We start from the raw sequence: 21,172 nt of genomic DNA, 5'->3' as shown, positions 1-21,172 counted from the left end.
CCAAATATTTGATTAATTAAAATTTCATTTGGCTATGACTTTGGAACCAAAGTACACTTAGTATAAGTGTACATAAGTACATTTATGATACATCGTTCAAAAGCTGTCAATGACAGCTTATTATTGAAGTTAAGAAAAAGTAAAAAATGCAAAGTGTTCGGGGATTCTGGGCTTTTTTGGACACTTTTGGTTCAGTCGATTGTAATCAAAAGGAGGAGGTGTACAACTAGATGTTACAACAATCCAAAATTTCAAGATCCTACGACTAATAGTTTTTGAGTTATTCGAGATACATACGTACATATGTACTTAAGTATGTACAGACGTCACGCCGAAACTAGTCTAAATGGATTCAGGAATGATCAAAATGGATATTTCCGTTGAAATCTGAAAACCGAAATTTTTCGCCATTATAATACTTCCTTTACTTCGAACAAGGAAGTAAAATGTACTTTTGATTAACGCGCAAATCCTTAAAAATACCGATGGGACAAAATAATTCAAAATATTGGAATATTATTACTTCCTCTGGGTGTCACATACACTCGTAAATCTTAGACACCAGCAAAAATTGTATGAAAGGTAAAAAACTGGGTAGTATGGTAATGCATTTTTTCATCATAGAACTTTAAATACTAAGTTAAAGATTATTATTTCTCTTGTAATTTAATTTTTTTTTACTTGAATTTTTTTCTAATTTAAGAAAAATAATAATATATCAACAAAGATGTATTTCTTAAACCAGCAAAAATTTATGAAAATTCGCAAAGAATAATGCTGCACTAATAATTACGTTCTAAGGATAAAAAATATGGATTTTCCTTAAATGTCATTAAATTTAACCCCTAATATTTTACCCCTAAAATTTTTTCCCACCCTAATACCTCTTCATAACAAGAAAAATAATTTTTGAAAGGTTTAATTCGTTTAACTCATAAAACTGTTTGAAAATTCATTTCTAAAATGTTTTCATATGTATCTTATACTTCGGATAATGTTACTTTATTGATGAACACATGATAAAAATTGTCATAAAATTCAACTTTTTTTAGACTGTAGGACCACAAAATTTGGGGAAAGAAAAGAAACCCGGAGAAAGGATGTTTTAAATCATCGTAACGCTTCATAGGTTTTTTATTACGTACAAAAAAGCAAAACTTCATGATGTTCCTCTAGATATTAGACTTTATTTATCATCCAGAAGGAAAAACAGCCAAAATTAAAAAAAAAAAATATATATATATATATATATATACATACATATATATCTTATATACTCGTATTAACTTCTGACTGTAAAAACGTTTTACACTAAATAATAACAATAAAAAAAGACATGAATAAATATCAGCAGTTACTAATGAAATAAAATTTTATGTACTTCCCATTTTAAAAAAAATAATGTGTATATGTTATTTAATAGGCGTAGGAAGAAGTCATTTGGTGCCACATCAGATTTTTTTTATCATAATTGCATTATACAGTAAAACCTGAGTTAACGGAATTTTGCGGTACCGAAAATATTTTCCATTGTGAACAGGATTCCGGTGACTATAGGAATGAACTTGTGGACTATACAATTTTTCTGTCAATATTCTGCTTTACAAATTATGTTAAACAACTCTGAATCATTTGCTGTAACTAAAATTTCCTAAAGGTTTAATAGGTTGGATAACGCTCACTGTATGATCTGATTTTTGTATCGTTCGTTACTGTTACCGTCCTCGTAATCGGAATTACTTCTGTCTTCGTCAGATTTCTCTCTATGATGGTCAATAAACTAATCTATATTCTCTATGTTAGCCTCGGTCTCTAATAAGTTTCCACGTTAATAAAATTTACAGCAATTATATTTTCATACGACGTTCTGTTAGTTCTTTATGCAAGTCATCAAATGACGTCGTAAGTTCGTTTCTATAGTCGTGTGGCAATTGAAAGTTTGTTTTTTGGAAGCACTATTGAACCGTCTCTGCCGATACGCATTTAAATGCTTCCGACAGCCAAATTATAGCGTCGAGCACTGATATAGATTTAGTAGTTAAGTAGTTGACCGTGCCGTTTCAGTAGTCGGTAACAGAGATTTCATTAAAAATCTACGGTAGTGTAATTCGAGACATTTAATTACACCCTGTTCCATAAGCTGGGTAACGCTTGTCGTATTTGGTGGGGGAACCAAGCTAATTTAACATGGCTTAATGCAATTTTCGGATGACATGTGGCGTTACCTAAAAAGAGAAGAACATGCTGCTTTATTCTTGTGTTAAACCCCTGAAATCACTCCTCCATAATACGCGACGTCATTCGCGATTGTTTGTTGGATTTCCATACTACAGAAAGATTGTCTTTATTAATGTTTTTATCACCTCTGGCTTATCAGCCTTTCCAATAACGAGCGGATTTTTCAGTTCTCCTTTCATAAAACCGCAAAAAAAACAGTCAACCTTTCCTTGGAATGCTTCGCTCCTGTACAACGTTCTCCTTTCAAGCAAAGAGTCTTACTAGGCAGTGCACGATAAAAAAAGTCCGGTTTCTTCCCCGATTGCAATATTTCTAGGTTCGTAATTTTCACTCAAAGTAGCAAGTTTAGTTTTCCAGTCAGTAAGTGTTTCGTCAGACACATTTCCAGCCTCGCCACGTACTTCTTTAAACGCAATTTGATGCCGCTTTTTAAAACTTTCCAGCCAACCATTTGAAGCGCTAAAATTGGTGCTACTTAATTTCTTGCAATTTCGTTTGCTTGGTGTTGCATAATTACTTCTGAAACGGGTAACTTTCTTGCCCTCACACTCACAAACCACTCCCAAATAATTTTGTGATTTCTTCGTTGCCAGTTTTTCGCATATGTCTTTTATTTGAACCGCTCCCTTTTAACCGTTCAGTTTTAACTCTTTTTTATTTATTTTTTTTTAATTTCATAGGTTTGAGTCTTACCTACGCCAAATTTTTCGACTAAGTTTTTAACGGACAGTTTGTCTTTTTCCCTGGCTTCGATTACTTTGATATTTGTATTTAAGTCCAACACGACTCTTTTTTTCGATGCCATACTTGTTACACTAATACACAGTATCCGGAAGAACACTAACAATCGCACTGTACAGTTCTGTACTTTAGGTACTGAAATGTAATTTGGATTCGTAAAAATAAAAAAATTAAAATTAAAATGACAAATTCAGTGAATGAACGGAAAACAAAAATGCATACACAACCCACACTAAAGAAGCTGTAATGAACAAAAAAAAAACGACACATGGATATGTTACGCATTGGTATTACATAATTAATTTTTTTTTTAAATTGTTACTCGAGATAAGGAATGATGAGAGTGTTAAGTTATGATACACAGGGCAGTCGGCATAAAGGCTAGTTAGTTTATTTTAAGTAGCCAAAACAACGATGACTGTGTGCCATCGCTTGTACGAGGTTTTAACACTCCTGTCTGTCTGTCTGTCGTCGCCTACTATGACTGACGAGGAGTTACTGAAAATGGAAACATTCATCAAGTGTTAAATGCGAATTTATCAGTTACAACTCTGACATGACTAATTTTATTTTTGTTTATGCAGAGTAATTTGTAACATAGCGTAGTAAGCGGACCTTACACGATCAATAATACTGTCAATATTCTCTCCAATAATATTGATGGCAATACAGGTTCAATACTTCCTATACATTACACGATCAATAAAACTGAGAATATTTTTAATCAGTTCTTTCTGTAATAGTGTTCTGTTTAATTTGGTTTGCGATTATGGATCATAAAACTAAAGCGTGTTTAGCGATTAGTAATAGCACTAGCGACTAAACGATCATTTAAATGTAAACGTTGGGTTAAAGGCTGACTAAAAAGTCGGGACGAAAATTCTCTGAACCGCTTATTGTGTGAAATTCGAGTAACAAATGAAAAGCAAGACTACCGTAATTTTTTGCGACTGAATAAAGACACTTTCAACAAGTTAGTTGTTCTTCTTACGCCATCTGGTAATGAGAGAGTTATGAGAAACAGTTTAGGCATACATGAAAGATTAGCATTAACATTACGATAGCGATAATTTTGGAACGAAATACCAATTTTTGAATTGTTTGGGAGCGTTGGATAGTAAGCATATACGGATTAAAAAGCCTCCGCATTCTGGATCGTTATACTATAATTATAAAGGTTTTTTTTTAGTATTATACTTATGCCCATAGTTAAAGCAAATAAAGAGTTCATCGTGGTTGATGTTGGCGTGAATGGTAGAATATCCGATGGACGAGTATTTTTTCATTCAAAATTTGGAGAGTTAATGGAGCATAAAACGTTAAATCTTCCGATTCCTTGCCCATTACCGAATATTTATTTGTTGCCCATTATCGCAGTATAATTGTAACTTGTCTGAACAACGAACTTTCAATTACCGTTTATGTAGAGCTATATCTTTAGTAGAAAAAGCTTTCGGAATTTTCGCCAGCAGATTTCAAGGCTTTCAAAAGACTATATCTCTCAACCCACACAAAGTTTCGATGATTACAATGGTTTGTTGTCACTTACACAATTCTTTGACGAAAGAATCTTTTAAGACGTACTTGCCTTCGAGTAATAATAACGTTACCGAAGATAAACTGACTTCTTTACAATCTACATTAAAACGAAATAGTTGTAAAAATGCTAAAGCAGTCAGAAACATATTCGGTAAATATTGTAATTGTGAAGGGAAAATTAATTTTGAAAACACTTGTTAGTTTTCGTGTTAAGTAATATTAATAAAATTGTTATTGTTTCTTAAATATTAGTACTACTACTGTATTCTTGAATAGACTTAATATGCAGAATAGACTTAACTTACTTGTTTTATTATACTTTTTTTAATTACGACTACTATAATTCGTAAAGAAATAAATGTATCGGTAATTGTTTTTAAAATATTAAAATTCTATAGAAACACCTACTTTATTTCCTTCTGATTTCATCATTCTTGAATTCCTACTATTACACTTATTAAACTAATAAAAAAGTATATTAGACTTGCCATTTAGAAGTACGAGTTAGTTCTTTTGAGGACGAACGTTTCGGACTATATAGCTCGTCTTTAGCTCGAGTCCGAATCGACTCGTACTGATAAACAGCATGTCTAATATACTTTTTATAAGTTTAATAAGAGGACTTATTTTATTTTCTGAAAACAATACAAATTACTACAGTAAAAAAGTAACTCAAAAAACATATTACCTACCTCTTCCATGCTTAAACCGGCGTTCAATTTCGCTTGTGTTCCGATTTTCGTAAAAAACTGTAACGCATGGACATCCATAAAGATGATGGCTCGTATATATATCATCTGTACCGACTCCAGTTCTTACTGAATTAGTAATTTTTTTTTTTTTTTTTATGGTAATTGACCTCAAGATATTAATCTTTTTTTCTGACGTCATCAATAATAGCGTTACTCTTAATTTTAGAATAAAAGTCTAACAGTTTTTGAAGTGCCAAGTTACGTTTGTATTTATTAATATAATCCAGAATCTTAAGGTTCCATAATTTGAGTAACATTTCATATAACAAAGTAGATTCATTAAGCAGTTCTTTTCTTGAATCGTGTTCACTTCAGATTCGTTTACTTTCGGCATTTCAAACATTAGCAGAATGAAAAACAGTAAACTCTATGTTGTAATTACACAAGAACAGATAATAACGTAGCTATACTGAAGAAAATATTGATACGAGAGCGTACACGACCTGTCACGTGCACGATACTGTCAATATTCCCTCTAAAAACAGGCGGTTGAAGTAGGATTGATACCGCCCAGTACTGACGTTTGGATTTCAAAATATCCGGATATTCTTCAATCCATCAGAACACACATTACACAATCAATAATACTGACAGTATTTTCAAGTATGGACAGTATTATTGATTTTGTAAGGTCCGCTATACAGTATTCTGTATATAGAATGAATAATACTGTACAGTATACGTATTCTATTTTATATCCTCGGAAAATTTAGTACTGTACTTTATGTATAGCATTAAATCGGTATACAAATTGTTTTGCATAAATTACAGTATTCTATACGATTCTCAAAAAACATTTCCGTTAACTCGTGAGATTTTTTCCGTTTCCGCATCAGCCACATTTTCGTTATTTCAGGGAAAATTAACATCATATCTTTGATAAAATTCACGGGACCAGGAAAATTTTCCGTTGTAGACAGGATTCCGTTAAATCCAGGTACCGGTAACTCAGATTTTACTGTATACAATCGAAAAAGAGTTCTTTATCTATAATTATAATAAGCACATTATATTTGTAATTTAATTTTTTTTTTACATTATGAAAAGCTTTAAATTATTATATTAGTATTTAGTAAAATAGTTTAGTATATTAGTATTAGCATATTGGTATTTAATATTTTTTTTATTTAAATTTAATTAGCAATAAGTATATATTGTTAACCTAATAAATAATTATTTCACTTCAGTAATTTTATTTTATTTGTACTTTTCTAAAAGAAATAAAGATACATACATTACACATTTATATGTACATTCGTTCGGTTTATATATATATATATATATATATATATATATATACATTCGTTCAATAGGTTTTAAAAAAACATACCTATTGAACGAATGTGTATGTAGGTATAAACGTGTAATTTATGCATCTTTACTTCATTTAGAAAAGTACGAATAAAATAAAATGACTGAAGTGAAATAATTATTTTACAGCTTCGTAAACTTAAAAATTCGCTTAAATATTATATGCAAAAAATAATTAATCTACAGAGACCTAATAATTACCATACCTTATATTAAAATAAAAAAAATTACAATGTAATGTTCCACTTTTACTAAATTTCTATTTATAAAAATATATTTCAAATTTAAAATACAAATAAACGATTAAAATTCTCGGAAAGATGATTTTAATTTAGCTTGACTTAAATCAGGGCACCGTAATTTTTCAGACTGCACTTCAAAGGGTGCCGTCATGGTTTAAAAAATAAATATAATATCTTATTCAATTCTATGGATTTAAATAGCTACATCGAAGAAAATGATATCTTAACACTTTCTTTTTCTTTTTCCTGTTTAGCCTCCGGTAACTACTGTTTAGATAATACTTCAGAGGATGAATGAGGATAATATGTATGAATGTGAATGAAGTGTAGTCTTGTACATTCTCAGTTCGACCATACCTGAGATGTGTGGTGGTTAATTGAAACCCAACAACCACCAAAGAACACCGGTATCCACGATCTAGTATTCAAATCCGTGTAAAAATAACTGGCTTTACTAGGACTTGAACGCTGCAACTCACGACTTCTAAATCAGCTGATTTGGGAAGACGCGTTCACCACTAGACCAACCGGTGGGTTGATATCTTAACACTTAATAGTATTTTTCCACACAGTTCTTCAACCCAATATTTAGTTGCAAGAATGTAAATCTTACAACTTGTTTGAATTTTACGAATATTTTGCAAACGTCGAAATTTCTATCCGGCAGAAAAGAGTAACAGACATTAATTAAAACATTAACTGTTTAAAGTTTGTTATTAGATGTAATTCTGAAGGCAATAACTGGCTTCTCTTCTCGGAGTACTAAATTTGTCGGTTATAAACACGCCGAGAGTATGGACTTTACTCCATTAGACGTGGAAAAGGATCTACAATAGATATCACTGCGGTAACGGGAGGGTACCAGTCCGGTAGGCTCATCCGATTTCATCTATCATTTTATTTGTTCAAACCTGAAAATTAGTTTTTACGTAAATTCTTCTGTCATTGTAGAATAAATCTGACAAACAAGTAAAGTAAAGTTACTACTCGTTTGTATTACGCACAATGAAATATTACGTTGTAAATTTTTACGTTTTTATTTAAAAGAATAATAACATTAAAAATACTTATCTAACGTACATTTTATAACAAAGAATATAAATAAATAATCGCCAAAAAGTTTTTTACCTCCGGGACCACCGTTAGGTATTGCTTCAGAAGATGAGATGAAAGACAATTTTTGTAGCGTCTAAAAATGCCATACCTGACCGGGATTCGAACCCAGAACCTCCGGAAAAAGTTTTTTTTTTTGTTTAACCTCGGGATCCACCGTTAGGTATTCTTCAGAAGATGAGATGAATGATTTGTAGCGTGTGTGAAAATTCCATGCCTGACCTGGATTCGAATCCGGGACCTCCGGATGAAAGACCGAGACGTTACCACTCGCGCCAAGAAGGCCGGCTCTAGAAAAAGTATTACCTTAAAAAAAAAGTTCACACAATTTATAATTCCACCAAAAAAGACTGATTCAATGTAATTACGAACGAAATGACAGAAACAAAATATAATTGTTTCCGATGTGCTAACATACTATACCGAGTCAACAGTAACATGCTGACCGCCAGCAATAGAGTAGAAAAGCAGCTGTACTACCACGCATATGTGCGTAGTCAGCAAATTGCATGTATGCATAGATTACCACTCTCACCTATGACGTCACAACATAGCGCATGATTACAACAGCATTTTTGGGGTGGGGGTGCGATTTTGCGAAAAATCTTTTTGGCAAATATTATTTTTTAATTTGCCTAAGAAAAATATGACCTTAATTAGGAGAAATCTCGAGATACTGAAGGTGATCTTACATTACAGCCTCACCTCCTTGGCCTTTTAAATTGAAATTTTAATGGCATCAATGTCCCATATATAGAAGTAATTTGACCAAGTTTGGTCAGAATCGGTCCTGTAGTTCTGGAGATATAAATTGTTTTAGAGGGCAACACCGAACATACATAAGTTCATACAAACATTAACATCTATCTGTTTTTTTGGATTTCTTAGGTGTAAAAGTCAAAATCCAGTGAAAACTGCATATGTCTAAATTGGACCGATTATAATACAATCTCTCTAGAGCTATAGCGCTATCTAGACGGAAAAGTATGCGCCGTACTTGGCCAACTACGCTTCACCCTGCACCGATGATGAGCCAAGAACGACACAAAAAAAAATGAAAATTTTAAATGGTTTTATAAAATTATGACTAAAATGCTGAAAATGTTTGATTTTTGAATGATCTTTTTTAAATGAAATGTAATACAACGCAGAGAAATTTGAATGTTTGAACAAAGAAATTTTATTAACATAATCTATCTTAAAATTAATAGTTTTTATATCAGGATTCCCCCTTTGATGCCAGCCGGACACCCATTACATTATAAAGAGAAAGTCACCTTCACACACATTCGACTCTTCACCATGTTATTCATTTCCCGCCCCACTCACAGCATACACGGTCGCCGATCTTAATTTCTTGATACTGCTTCTCTTACATGTCCAGAGTGAGAGTGCCCGGCCGGAGAAAAAAAAACGTTACTTATATTAAATCTAATACAATGTCATACAAGTTACAATGTCAGCTTTATTTTTTATTCATGAGGTTTGACATGCTTCAAATTCCCCCATTTCTAGCTCATTGAAATTTTGAAAGAAAATGTTAAAATTTCAAGGTAAGTCAAATAACACGGCTTCATTTATAAAAATAACAATAAAGTTTTTTAAACATTCATTTCAAATTTACGGTTTAGTATTCTTATTCACGTTTTCAGACTATAAAAAGATACGATAACAAAAATAAATAAATTATTAAGAAAATTATAGTATAGCAAATCATTATAATTAATGATCGATTACAGGAAACAAATTAATCATTTAAAACATTTATTAGGCTCTTAAATCAACAAACAGTGAAAAAAAAAACATAAATATACATCACGTTATTTTGCTTTCAAGCAACAGAAGATCCGGGAATCTGGCTCCCTATTTTTAAATAACAAATGCACATGTTTATCTAAGATTTTAAAATAATACTGATGAATTATAAAACATGATTAATAAAAATACTTATTATGTTTACACAGCCAACTAAAATTTTTAACAGTAAAACACGTTAAAATTAATTGTCAACAGCTGAATAAGTAAACATAACATTAGTACGTGACCTGAGTCTTATTACTACCCGACAGCCAGGCGTCTAGAAATTAGAAACTTTTTTTTACTTAAAACTAATAGCTTTGTTTCACAATATTCATTGAATAAAGATTTTTTCAAATTAATACGTATCTTATACACTATTAAACTTTTTATATTACTCAAAACTTTTCATAATACCACAAATGACTAAATTTTATTCGTTTATTTTTTATTGATCCAAAATCACAACTTTATTGCTAATTATATCATAACATGATAATGTGATTATTTTTCAAATTCATAAAAATTATTTAAACTTATATTTTCTCCACTGAAATCAATACTGATATCATATGAATTCATAATCATAGTAATAATATTTTTTTCCAATCTTTCATCTGATCAAAACACATCTAACCAACGTTATTACATTATATAACCCACATTGAGATAGCTTTTAAATCAATTTACAGGATTTACTCATAGCTTACCCTAACCTACCCTATCCTACTTTCATCCCTTTACATGTTTTAACCAACCGGTGAGTCTGTGTTCATCTCCAATGCAATATAAAAAAAAAAATTTGGTTTCTTAAGCACAGTTACAAGACAACAATAAAATCGTCGATACGCCAACTTCGGCCTAAAATATTAAACACTTAATTTCCATACTCTCTATACCTATTGGTACAGTCAATTTGTATTTTTATTTGAAAATCCTTACCTACCGATTGATGTTTGATTTGAAAATTGTTTGAATAAAAGTTGTCTGTTTTTTTTTGAGATTAACAACTTTTCCAAATGCAATACAGACGAAAAACAATTTTTTCCGGTGAAAACCCGAAAAACACGTTTTTTACAACTTCAGCGCCACCTAGTATTTCAATTTCAAATTATACTGCATAACTTCAAAGACATTAATTGTAGAGGAGAATGCCCTCTACATCTTTTGTTTGTAAAACTTTTCTCTAAAATGCATAGATTCAGAGAAAAATGCATTTCATAAACTGTTTGAGTTTTTCAAAAATCTATGGGAGGGGATGTTAAAAATCTGGAGTTAAGCTTCCCAAATTGATGACAAATTATATATATAAAAATTATTCATTTTGCATCATCCTTACCTCACAGCCTCACAAAATCTTACAAATCCATTCTAGCTTACTACTGAACCAATTTCTATAAAAGTTTCTCCAAAACCTTATCATCATCCTCCATCTTTTATACTATACATAGTTTACAGAATCTTAATTTTAATTACAATAATCTATCTCACAATACTCCTTAATATCATTTATTATTACTTTTGTTTTATTGATTTCAGGTTCATAACTTTAAAAAAAATTAGTTTTATTCAAACTACAGAACTTTATAAGCACTATATTATTTTCTAAGATTTTAAAATATTAATTTTTCATTATTTATCTTACTAAAGAATTCCTTTAAAATATGTATTTTATATTTTACATTATTAGCTTTTTCTAACAACTCTAAAAAACTCTTGTCGATAAAACACAATTGAGATCCAGAATCAACAAGACATTGAAAATTTTGAACTCCTACCGATACATTAATTTCAACTAAACCACACTCAGTTTTATTAAAAATTTTGTTCTCTCGGTTTCCTTCAGAAGTACTTCAGGCATGTCAGAAAATATAGTGTGTAAGGTTTTAAAACCTGTTTCCTCATCCTTTACATCAGATTTCGCAGGCGGATCCTCATCTCTTGGTGAACTCTCTAATGGTTTTCCTGATGTACGTCTATTCTAATTGTATCGGGGGTCATCATTCTTATTAGGATGGTTCGATTTTATTATTTTGTTTTCGTTATACTGTTGACAAGATTTTTTCTTAACCGTGCACATGTTTAAAGTTTTATTTTGACTATTAGTATCTTCTTTATCATCATGGTTTCGTTTACAATTTGAATACTTAGTGTCATTTTTTCTACCGGAGTACTTGTCCCCTCTATTATTATGATAACCTTTATTTCTATTTCTAAAATTTACATCATCATTTCTTTTATAAACAATAGACCTCTCAAAAGTATAGCTACCTTTATACTCCCTATCTCTTGTATGTCCCTCACTATACTTAGGTTTATTGTCATTTTTATCATTTATTCTCTTATGTTCATTGCAATAAGGATACAAATGTGGATTGTCATCCGATTTTCTTGACTTATAATATTTATGCTGATTGGTGTTTTCATTATAGTTCAAATACTGTAATTCCGGTTGTAAGCTGTCTAATAATTTGGTAAACTCTAGAGCGGTTTTAACTTGTGCTATTCTAAATCTATAATCGGATCAAAATGATTTGAAATAAGAACAACCAACTCTTCCTCTCCTACAGATGATGGTTCCAAAAATTTTCCCATGTTATAATTTAAATGAAAATACTGACTCAAATTCATATGATTTCCTAATTTAAATTTTCCAAAGTGTAACTTACTCCTGACCTCATTCTGTTTAACTACCGACCAAAATTTCTCTTTAAAACTGTCACAAAAATCCTGATAACTCCCTGTCTGAGACTCTATGAACAAAAACCACAATCTTGTTTCTGAATCAGTTGAAAAAATGCTACACAATATTGAACAATTCTGACTCCACTCTTTAATATTTCTAGCCTTTAATTCATTTGAAAATTTATTTAAAAATTCAATCGGGTTTCTCAAGTCTATGTGTGTATTAATATGTTCTACAAAATTAGGTATTATTATATTTGAAATACTATTTTGTCTAGTATTAGTTTCTTTGATTTAATCCGCCAGTTTATTTTTTACATCGGTGATTTCATTAGAAAATCATTCATTAACTTTTATTTGCTTGTTCACTAATCGCTTTAATTTTGTTTCATTTAATTCTACCTTTTCCTGTTTCTCAATTTACTGGTCTTTGATATTATTTTTATTTCTATTACATGATTTAGATCCAATTTTTTTTTTGACAAGATGTTTTCCAAAATTTTCCTAATTTTTATTAATTCCATCTTGGTGCTGATTAGCCAAATGCTTTTTTAATTGTAGTGCTGCAAATCATTTGTAATGTTTTGTGCAATATCTTGTTTATTGGATCTTACCAACATAATTACATTGTTTTTCAGCTTATCACTTATCACATGTAGTCATTTCAATAATTTTTTATAAACTTACTAATTCAGTTTTACCATATGTATTTACAGATTACAAATTATTGAAAGTATGAGAAAAAATCGTTTAATATTTTATAATTGTGATACACAGTTCTGAATAAATAAACTAGCAAAGCCTAATGGATGAAAATATTTTCTTTCTGGGTGCCAAATGCTTAAATTTTTTCAAAGTTTGTTTATTATTATATAAAAATATATTCTGTGAAGAATATATTTTTGAATTAGATTAGATTTATTTGTTAATTTCTTTTTTTACGTGATAATATATTATAAACTTTTAATACTTGTACTCCAAACAAAAAAGTAATTCTTTGAGCTATGCACATTAACTATGCACAAACTTCAAACATTCAGGTAGTTCAAACAAACAACTCAGACTAGTAAACTTATCTACAGTTAATTTGGTAAGTATTAGTGAGTGTTAAAGTAAGATTCAAATTCAAAACTTTTGTAGACTAAAACAACAATAATGATTTTTTCTATTTGCAAGTCCCAAAGTGCTTGTGCAAATCTATCACTCAAAGTGCAATATATACATTATTTTTAACTTTTTTACTAGTTACTATTACATCAGAATATTAGTTCTTATTAATAGATAATAAGGGTTACATTCTAAAAAAGCAGTAACTTTCTTATTGACTTTGCAACAGTCAGTAATCATTTTTGTGAGAAGGATTTGTTTCAAACCGGTTGAAGGTAATGAAAGCAACTATATTTTTTTTTTCAAATCTGATAAGATATATTTCTGTTTTTTTTTTTTTTTTAAGTCTGTTTGTAGAATAATTAGAAACTAATATTTAATTTTATACTAAATTAGAATCCATCAACAATAAACATCTTCTGAAGACAGAACTAATAGAATTAATTAGTCCATATATTTTTTTATGACTAAAATATTTAGTTTTCTTCATACGACCAAATTAAATATAAATCTAAATAATATTTAGCATTATTCAAAAAATACTGTTTGAAAATTTGTTGTTTTTCCCTCCAATGTACCAAGGAAGAAAAATGTATTTGATTAGTAATGCTCTAGTATTTGGTAGTAATACTTATTGTGCTCTGTAACTCCAGAATGCTTGTACCTTTCCTTTCTTTTTCCTGTTTAGCCTCCAGAAATTACCATTCAGGTATTACTTCAGAGGATAAATGAGGATGATAGGTATGAGTGTAAATGAAGTGTAGTCTTGCACAGTTTCAGTTCGACCAATTCTGAGATGTGTGGTTAATTGAAACCAAACCACCAAAGAACACCATTATCCACATTCTAGTATTCAAATCCATATACAAATAACTGACTTTACTAGAATTTGAACAGTGGAACTCTTGACTTCCAAATCATCTGATTTGGGAAGATACATTCACAACTAGACCAATCCGGTGGATTCAGAATGCTTGTACCAATTTTCATAAAGTGGGTGATAAACAATTTATCTCAATTCTTAAAAGCCAGTTTGGGAATAAAATGATTTGAAAAAATTAAAATAGAAGAAAGTACTCATGGGAAGTAGGTAAACACTAATTGAGGTATATTTTAAAAAAAAACTATTATTCAAAACTCATTGGATGGGAAAATAAACTGTCTTGAAAATTGAATTAAAAATATACATCATAGGGTTCTACAGTAACAATACTCATGTTGTAAATTTAAGAAAATTGTTTCAGTCTATCAAGATATGGAAAAAATATAACAAAAAATATATGTTTTATAAACAGATCCGTTTCTATAATTAACGAAAAATTATCTGCAACAAAGGGTTATTTAGTAGTCACAGCTTTTGTTAATAAAAAATTTGATACCAGTTCTGTTTAAAAATCAGTACCAACATATTAAACAACTGACCATCCCATATTTGTCTGACTAGATTAGTTAACTAGATATCACTTAAGTTGTATTAGTTGTTAAGCATGTGATCCACTTTTGGTTTGAAATTTTAACCAGACTAAGCCAGATTTGGACCTGTAACCTCTGGATTAGAACATATATACCTTAGATTACCATAGATATATACTTTAGTGTTCTAGCCTTCAATTTCTATTAAAACTAAACTATGACTATTTTCTCTACTAAGTAAAACATCATTTGCAGAGTAGCAATTTTAAGGTAAGGGCCGTTAATTATGTATACCATTATAGTAAGCACATTTAATGTAAACTAGTCAAGATACAAATTCTTGTTATTACATAGTTGTTATTTTTGTGTAGTTTAGCTGGAATATGAAACTAAGCTAAGAGATTAATAAATCTAACCTACACTTTCATATTTCCTTATTTAAGTTAATAACATGTGAAATAAAACATGTCAATTAAGTAATGAGATATAAAGATCCTTCACTTTTATCCATTGTTATCCTCCACTTTTTCTCATTTCTGTAAGTTCACAATAATTGCCTTAATTTTCTCAGCTATTTATTTAGAAAATGTTTTTTTATCATCAATTTGCTTTTTATTCCTTTTATTAAAAGAATAACATTCTCTCACTGGAGATCAGCAATTATGTTGTGTTTCATAAATAAAATACTGTACATAGATTATGAAACTATCTATCCAATCTTTAATTAATTTATCATGCGGCTAATTTCAAGTTAAATTAGTTAACGAGAACTCTTTGTAAATAATATTTGAAAGAAATCCATTTGCATTGTTATCAGTAAAAAAATCTTGAATCTCAACAGTACTTGAAGTGTATCCTTCACTTCTTAGAAGTAAAAGATAGTGTATAATCTATGTACATACTAATAAAGAGACCTAACTTTACTTATTCAGGTCTGCAGCCCTAATTTAGGCTCTTTATTTTTAAGAGAAAAAATTGTTGATGCTTTCATCATTAACATAACAGAAATCAACATTTTTTATATTCTCTAGCACCAGAAGTCTCTGAACCTGTACCATTTGGTTTAGTTAGGGCTGCTTATCATTGATCCACTTTCATCCTGCGTTAGATAGGGAATGGATCTGTAATAAAAATATTTTAAAGATATAACATTTTCTGCATTTATGTGATTTGATAGGAATAGTTATAATGTAGAATGCATACAAAATATATTTTATTCATACGTTTATAGGTATGGCTGCCATATCAAATCACACATACACACAGAGTGTTAAATAGATCCATTGACCATCTAACCAAACCTGCAGAATATAACCAGAGTGAAAAGGAATCAATGATAACTAGCCCTGATAAATAAGGAATTGGTACAATGACCCTTGGGTTTAGAGAGAGCTGGGCTATATAACAAATGTATTTCTGTTTTGATTAGGGGTGAAAGAATCAACCATTTTTCCTTATAGGAAATAACACTTATGATATCTTTACTGTGTGGTTTATTTCCATGAGCTCATAAATTCAGAAATTACTGAATAGAAATTACTGTTCATGCTTTAAAATTCATTTTTTTATTTAAATTTAAGTTTATTTCAGATTTTTTATTTTTATAACCATTAATGATGTAAAATATTTTAAGTAATTTAATAAAAGTAATCACTCATGACATGTTAGTATTATATGATTTGTTATTGGGGGCCAGAGTAGGTATGAAGAGTCTGCTACGTTAAGAATTGCGAGTACTAAATTTTAATTGCATGTTAATTAAAAGTTTTCTTACTGGAATGTAATAAACATAGTACTAAAAACATTTACTATTTCAAAATGAGCCAGCTCAAAAAGAAATGCTACAGAGTAAAACAGTTTATTTTGTTTTCAGTTGCATATTATTATTAAATAGTTACAAATTAATATTAAGTAAATTGTAAATGTGTTGCGTGTTATGTTATATTACACAACTTCTTTAGACTGTTAAACCTTTTACCTACGGCTAGCATCATATTTAAATACAAAACCACTTTACTCAAAATTTCTTGTTGAACAATCATTTGTACACTAGCTACAATATGACTCACACACACACACACACACACACACATATATATATATATATATATATATATGTGTGTGTGTACACACACATATACATATATATGTTTTGTCATTACTTGCCATCAGAAATTTCACTAACTATTCTACAAAATTCTCAGAACACTATATTTCTGTATTGTTCATGTGGTAATATTTATATTTCTGTTATACAAATTATCATCTGCCCCCCCCCCCCCGCTAATAAAAGGTGGGAGTTCCTAACTCCCATATGTATGTTTTTTCTGTACAAACTTTGTGCTTTAAAATGGATCAGCTATGATGAGTTAAATTTTAATTTAATATATAACATGTAAAAAGAAATTACTGTGGTGGTCCCATAGTTAATTTTTTCAGAAAATTAAAATTAATTTTTTTTTTAAATTGTAATTATTGCTTAACATTTAATTTTTATAACATAAAAAATCCACACCCTGATCATTCTGATATATGCTGTAACAAAATTTCATGCAAAAATTTAAACAAATCCGTTTAGGACAAAATAATAATACGTATTCTAGAGGTCCTTAGTTCATGAAATAGCAGCACATTTTGTCATTTTCCTCCCTTTCCTTTTCTTATTTTTATTAAGACAAAGATTTCTCATCTTTGCATTTCTTGTAAATTGCTATGCAGACTTTACAAGAATTTTTTAGATTCAGGAAGCATTTTTTGTATCCTAATCATAATTTAATAAAATAAAAAAAATCACATAAAATAAACTTAAGAATTGTTAACTTAAAATTAACATAAAAAATAAATAAATACTATTTATTTGGAAGGTTCATTATTGGCCTATGAATTATATTACTACTATCCAGAGTGAAATATGTAACCTTACTGGACTAAATGTAATTAAAAAAAAGAAAAGTTGATGTTGAATATTTTATTAAAAAAAGCAGGTTAAATGTATATAAAACATTCATGGTTTAACACAATTATTTTGATTATTGACCAAGTAAGACTTCCCAAAATACAGTCATGTATTTTATCTCGGTCGTTTGGCTTTCTGTTTGTTTTTTGTGTCTGTCATACTTATGCTTAAAAGTGGTTTATAATTTTTATGAAACTTAGCAGTAATGCTCTTTGTTATTAAGAGTAATAAAATATTTATTACAGTTTTTGTTCTAAAAACAACATTTTTTGTTTTAAAACATTGTTGTTTTTGTTGTGTGTTTTACAATATGTAAAATTAACAGACAGAATTCAAATTACTTACATTTTTCAGTAACATTCATAATATAAATCTACTTAATTTAAAAAAAAAAATAAAATTCCTGCAGTAACATCAGTTGATGTCAATGAAAAGCAGCAGCACCAATTACAAAGAAGAAGCCACACAGACAACTGAAAACATTCTGAAGTAAGTTTTTAATCTATTTGATATGAAACTGAATGCTGCATGTGATTTTATTTATAAATAGAAGTGTTAAAATGTTTACAGCAGAAAGCAGCTGGCTGCTGCCTTACATAATCTAATATATATCATTGCAGGCAGTTGTAATTTAGCCTACAATCATATTAGAAACTGAATGTATCTGATAATTACATTTAAAAATAAAAGTGTTAAAATGTTTGCAGAACAAAGTAACTGGCTGCTAACTTATATAACTGAATATTAATCATTGAAGGCAATTAAAATTTAGCCTACATTCTTACATTAACAATACAATTAGATTCAGTGTGTCATTAAAAAAGTTTAAATTTCAAATTAACATTGGTTTGCAATGAACCTTTTTTTATAATACTCTCTTCAATCATCTTTTTTAAAAGAATAACAGTGGTAATGACAAGTAGCTCCAAAACTATCATAAACGAGTGATGTCTGGTGCCCATTGAAATAGTGTAAGTGCTTAAAATGTTACTGATATATTAAGATTATTTTTGGTGCTGACTATTTCATTCAACTATGATTGACAACACTCTGTTTTGTATAAAATACAAAACAGAGTTTTTCATCCCCCTAGGGCGCACCACCCTAGGGTATGTGATAACACTAAATGGGAGGCGCGCGAACATATTGAAAAGAAACAATTATTAAAAAAATGTATTAATTTACCGAATGGAAAGCAAAACAAAATACATTCTGACATAATAAATTATTAAATATACATTTAAACTGATATAATACACTTATAAATAGGATTATATCAGTATTGAACAATGTATTTAATAACTAACTTATCAATATTAAATTAAAAACAAGTTTAATAATTATTAGTGATCCCTTGGGCCTGTCTTGCAGAACAAAGTTTTTTGAAGGAAGGTTTAATATTAGAAATAGATACTGGATTCTTTTTCTAAATTTGGCTGAGATCTTTTGTCTTCAAAGCAGACAACCTCAGAAAATCTGGTTTCACAAGGGTAGAATTTTGGAAATAGTATTAGGATACAAAATGCTCTTGTTTTCAATGTAGAATACTCATCATCCACCCCTGCCCAAATTCAAAATTGTCTTTTGATTTAGCCACTTCTTGTGATTCTGATTGCAATCATATAGTTTGTTTAATGAAGCACAGTTCCAGCATGTTACGTGGGTTAGTCAATTTTAATACATAATAAAATATGCATACTATAACTTACTTTAATATTTTTTTGATACTGTTACTGTATTATTAAATGTTACATTTGAATTATAGAAAAAATAATAATAAAATTTATGTATATAAATAAAAAAAATATAGAACTAGCAGTTAATGATGTTAAAGAACAATTTAGATTTGGAGTAATAGTACAAGGTGAAAAGATAAAGGTGCTATGATTTGCTGATGATGTAGTAATTCTACCTGAGAGTAAAAAGTATTTAGAAGAAACAATGAACGGCATAGATGAAGTCCTACGCAAGCATTAAAATAAGCAAGAACAAAACAAAAGTAATGAAAAGTAGTAGAAATAACAAAGACGGACCACTGAATGTGAAAATAGGAGGAGAAAAGATTATGGAGGTAGAAGAATTTTGTTATTTGGGAAGTAGAATTACTAAAGATGGACGAAGCAGGAGCTATATAAAATGCCAAATAGCAGAGAGGAAACGTGCCTTCAGTCAGAAATATAATTTGTTTGCATAAAAAATTAATTTAAAGGTCAGGAAAAGATTTTTGAAAGTATATGTTTGGTGTGTCGCTTTATATAGAAGGGAAACTTGGGTGATCAGAGTATCTGAGAAGAAAAGATTAGAAGCTTTTGAAATGCGGTGCTACAGGAGAATGTTAAAAATCAGGTGGGTGGATAAAGTGACAAATGAAGAGGTGTTGTGGCAAATAGATGAAGAAAGAAGCATTTGGAAAAATATAGCTAAAAGAAGAGACAGACTTATAGGCCACATCTTATGGCATCCTGGAATAGTCGCTTTAATATTGGAGGGACAAGTAGAAGGAAAAAATTGTGCAGGCAGGCAACATTTGGAATATGTAAAACAAATTGTTAGGGATGTAGGATGTAGGGGATATACCGAAATGAAACTACTAGCACTAGATAAGGAATCTTGGAGAGCTGCATCAAACCAGTCAAATGACTGAAGACAAAAAAAATCACAAAATTTCTTTCATGTTTATAACTTCTAAAGATCAAGTTATTAGGAGTTTTTATTAAGGCAGTATATTCTGTCATTACACAAATTTGTAGTAAATTCTGTGGTTTCAGGGTGGAATATTTGTGGGTGACAAATCTGAGTTTCGTAGCCAGTACAAAAGATCCTATCTATGCCACTGTCTTAAAGTTTTGTTTTTTTTTTAATTATATGAGCTTATTTATTGCAACAAGAATTTTTAAAAAGTTATTTTTAATTATTATTAATAGTTTGATAACTATACCAAATGATTATGGCTATGTCTGATAAAATATTTTTATTTTATCCAAAATTACTTTTTTTAATCCAAATTAGTTAAAAGTAAATCTAATTTAGGATCAAAGAAGGAGGATAGTAAAATCATCATTTTTAAAGTGCCAGTTGCAATTTGGTGCAACATGATAGAGAGGAAATAATCTGAAAGCAGAAATTAGAAAATTAATTTTTTTTTTTAAACGAAGGGAGAATTATTCTAAAACAAAACAACAACAAAATTAAGGTGTTAAATTAATCATAAAAGTAATAAAAAAAAAAAATAAAAAAGTCAATAAAAAACAAAAAAATAATAATAAAATAAAAACAGC

The 21,172-nt window shown here is 29.6% G+C and overlaps 1 protein-coding gene across 1 annotated transcript in view; it reads left to right on the top strand.

Annotated features, from left to right (window-relative positions):
* LOC142325564 (vasotab-like) overlaps positions 1 to 21,172 on the top strand; it is a 93,746-nt gene that overhangs the window by 27,554 nt on the left and 45,020 nt on the right. The gene's annotated exons all lie outside the window — the stretch shown is intronic.

Source organism: Lycorma delicatula, chromosome 5 (genome assembly GCF_047948215.1).
Source record: "Lycorma delicatula isolate Av1 chromosome 5, ASM4794821v1, whole genome shotgun sequence".
Taxonomy (NCBI): domain Eukaryota; kingdom Metazoa; phylum Arthropoda; class Insecta; order Hemiptera; family Fulgoridae; genus Lycorma; species Lycorma delicatula.
Note: the sequence above shows the minus strand (reverse complement) of the source record. Positions and strands in the feature narration are given on the sequence as shown.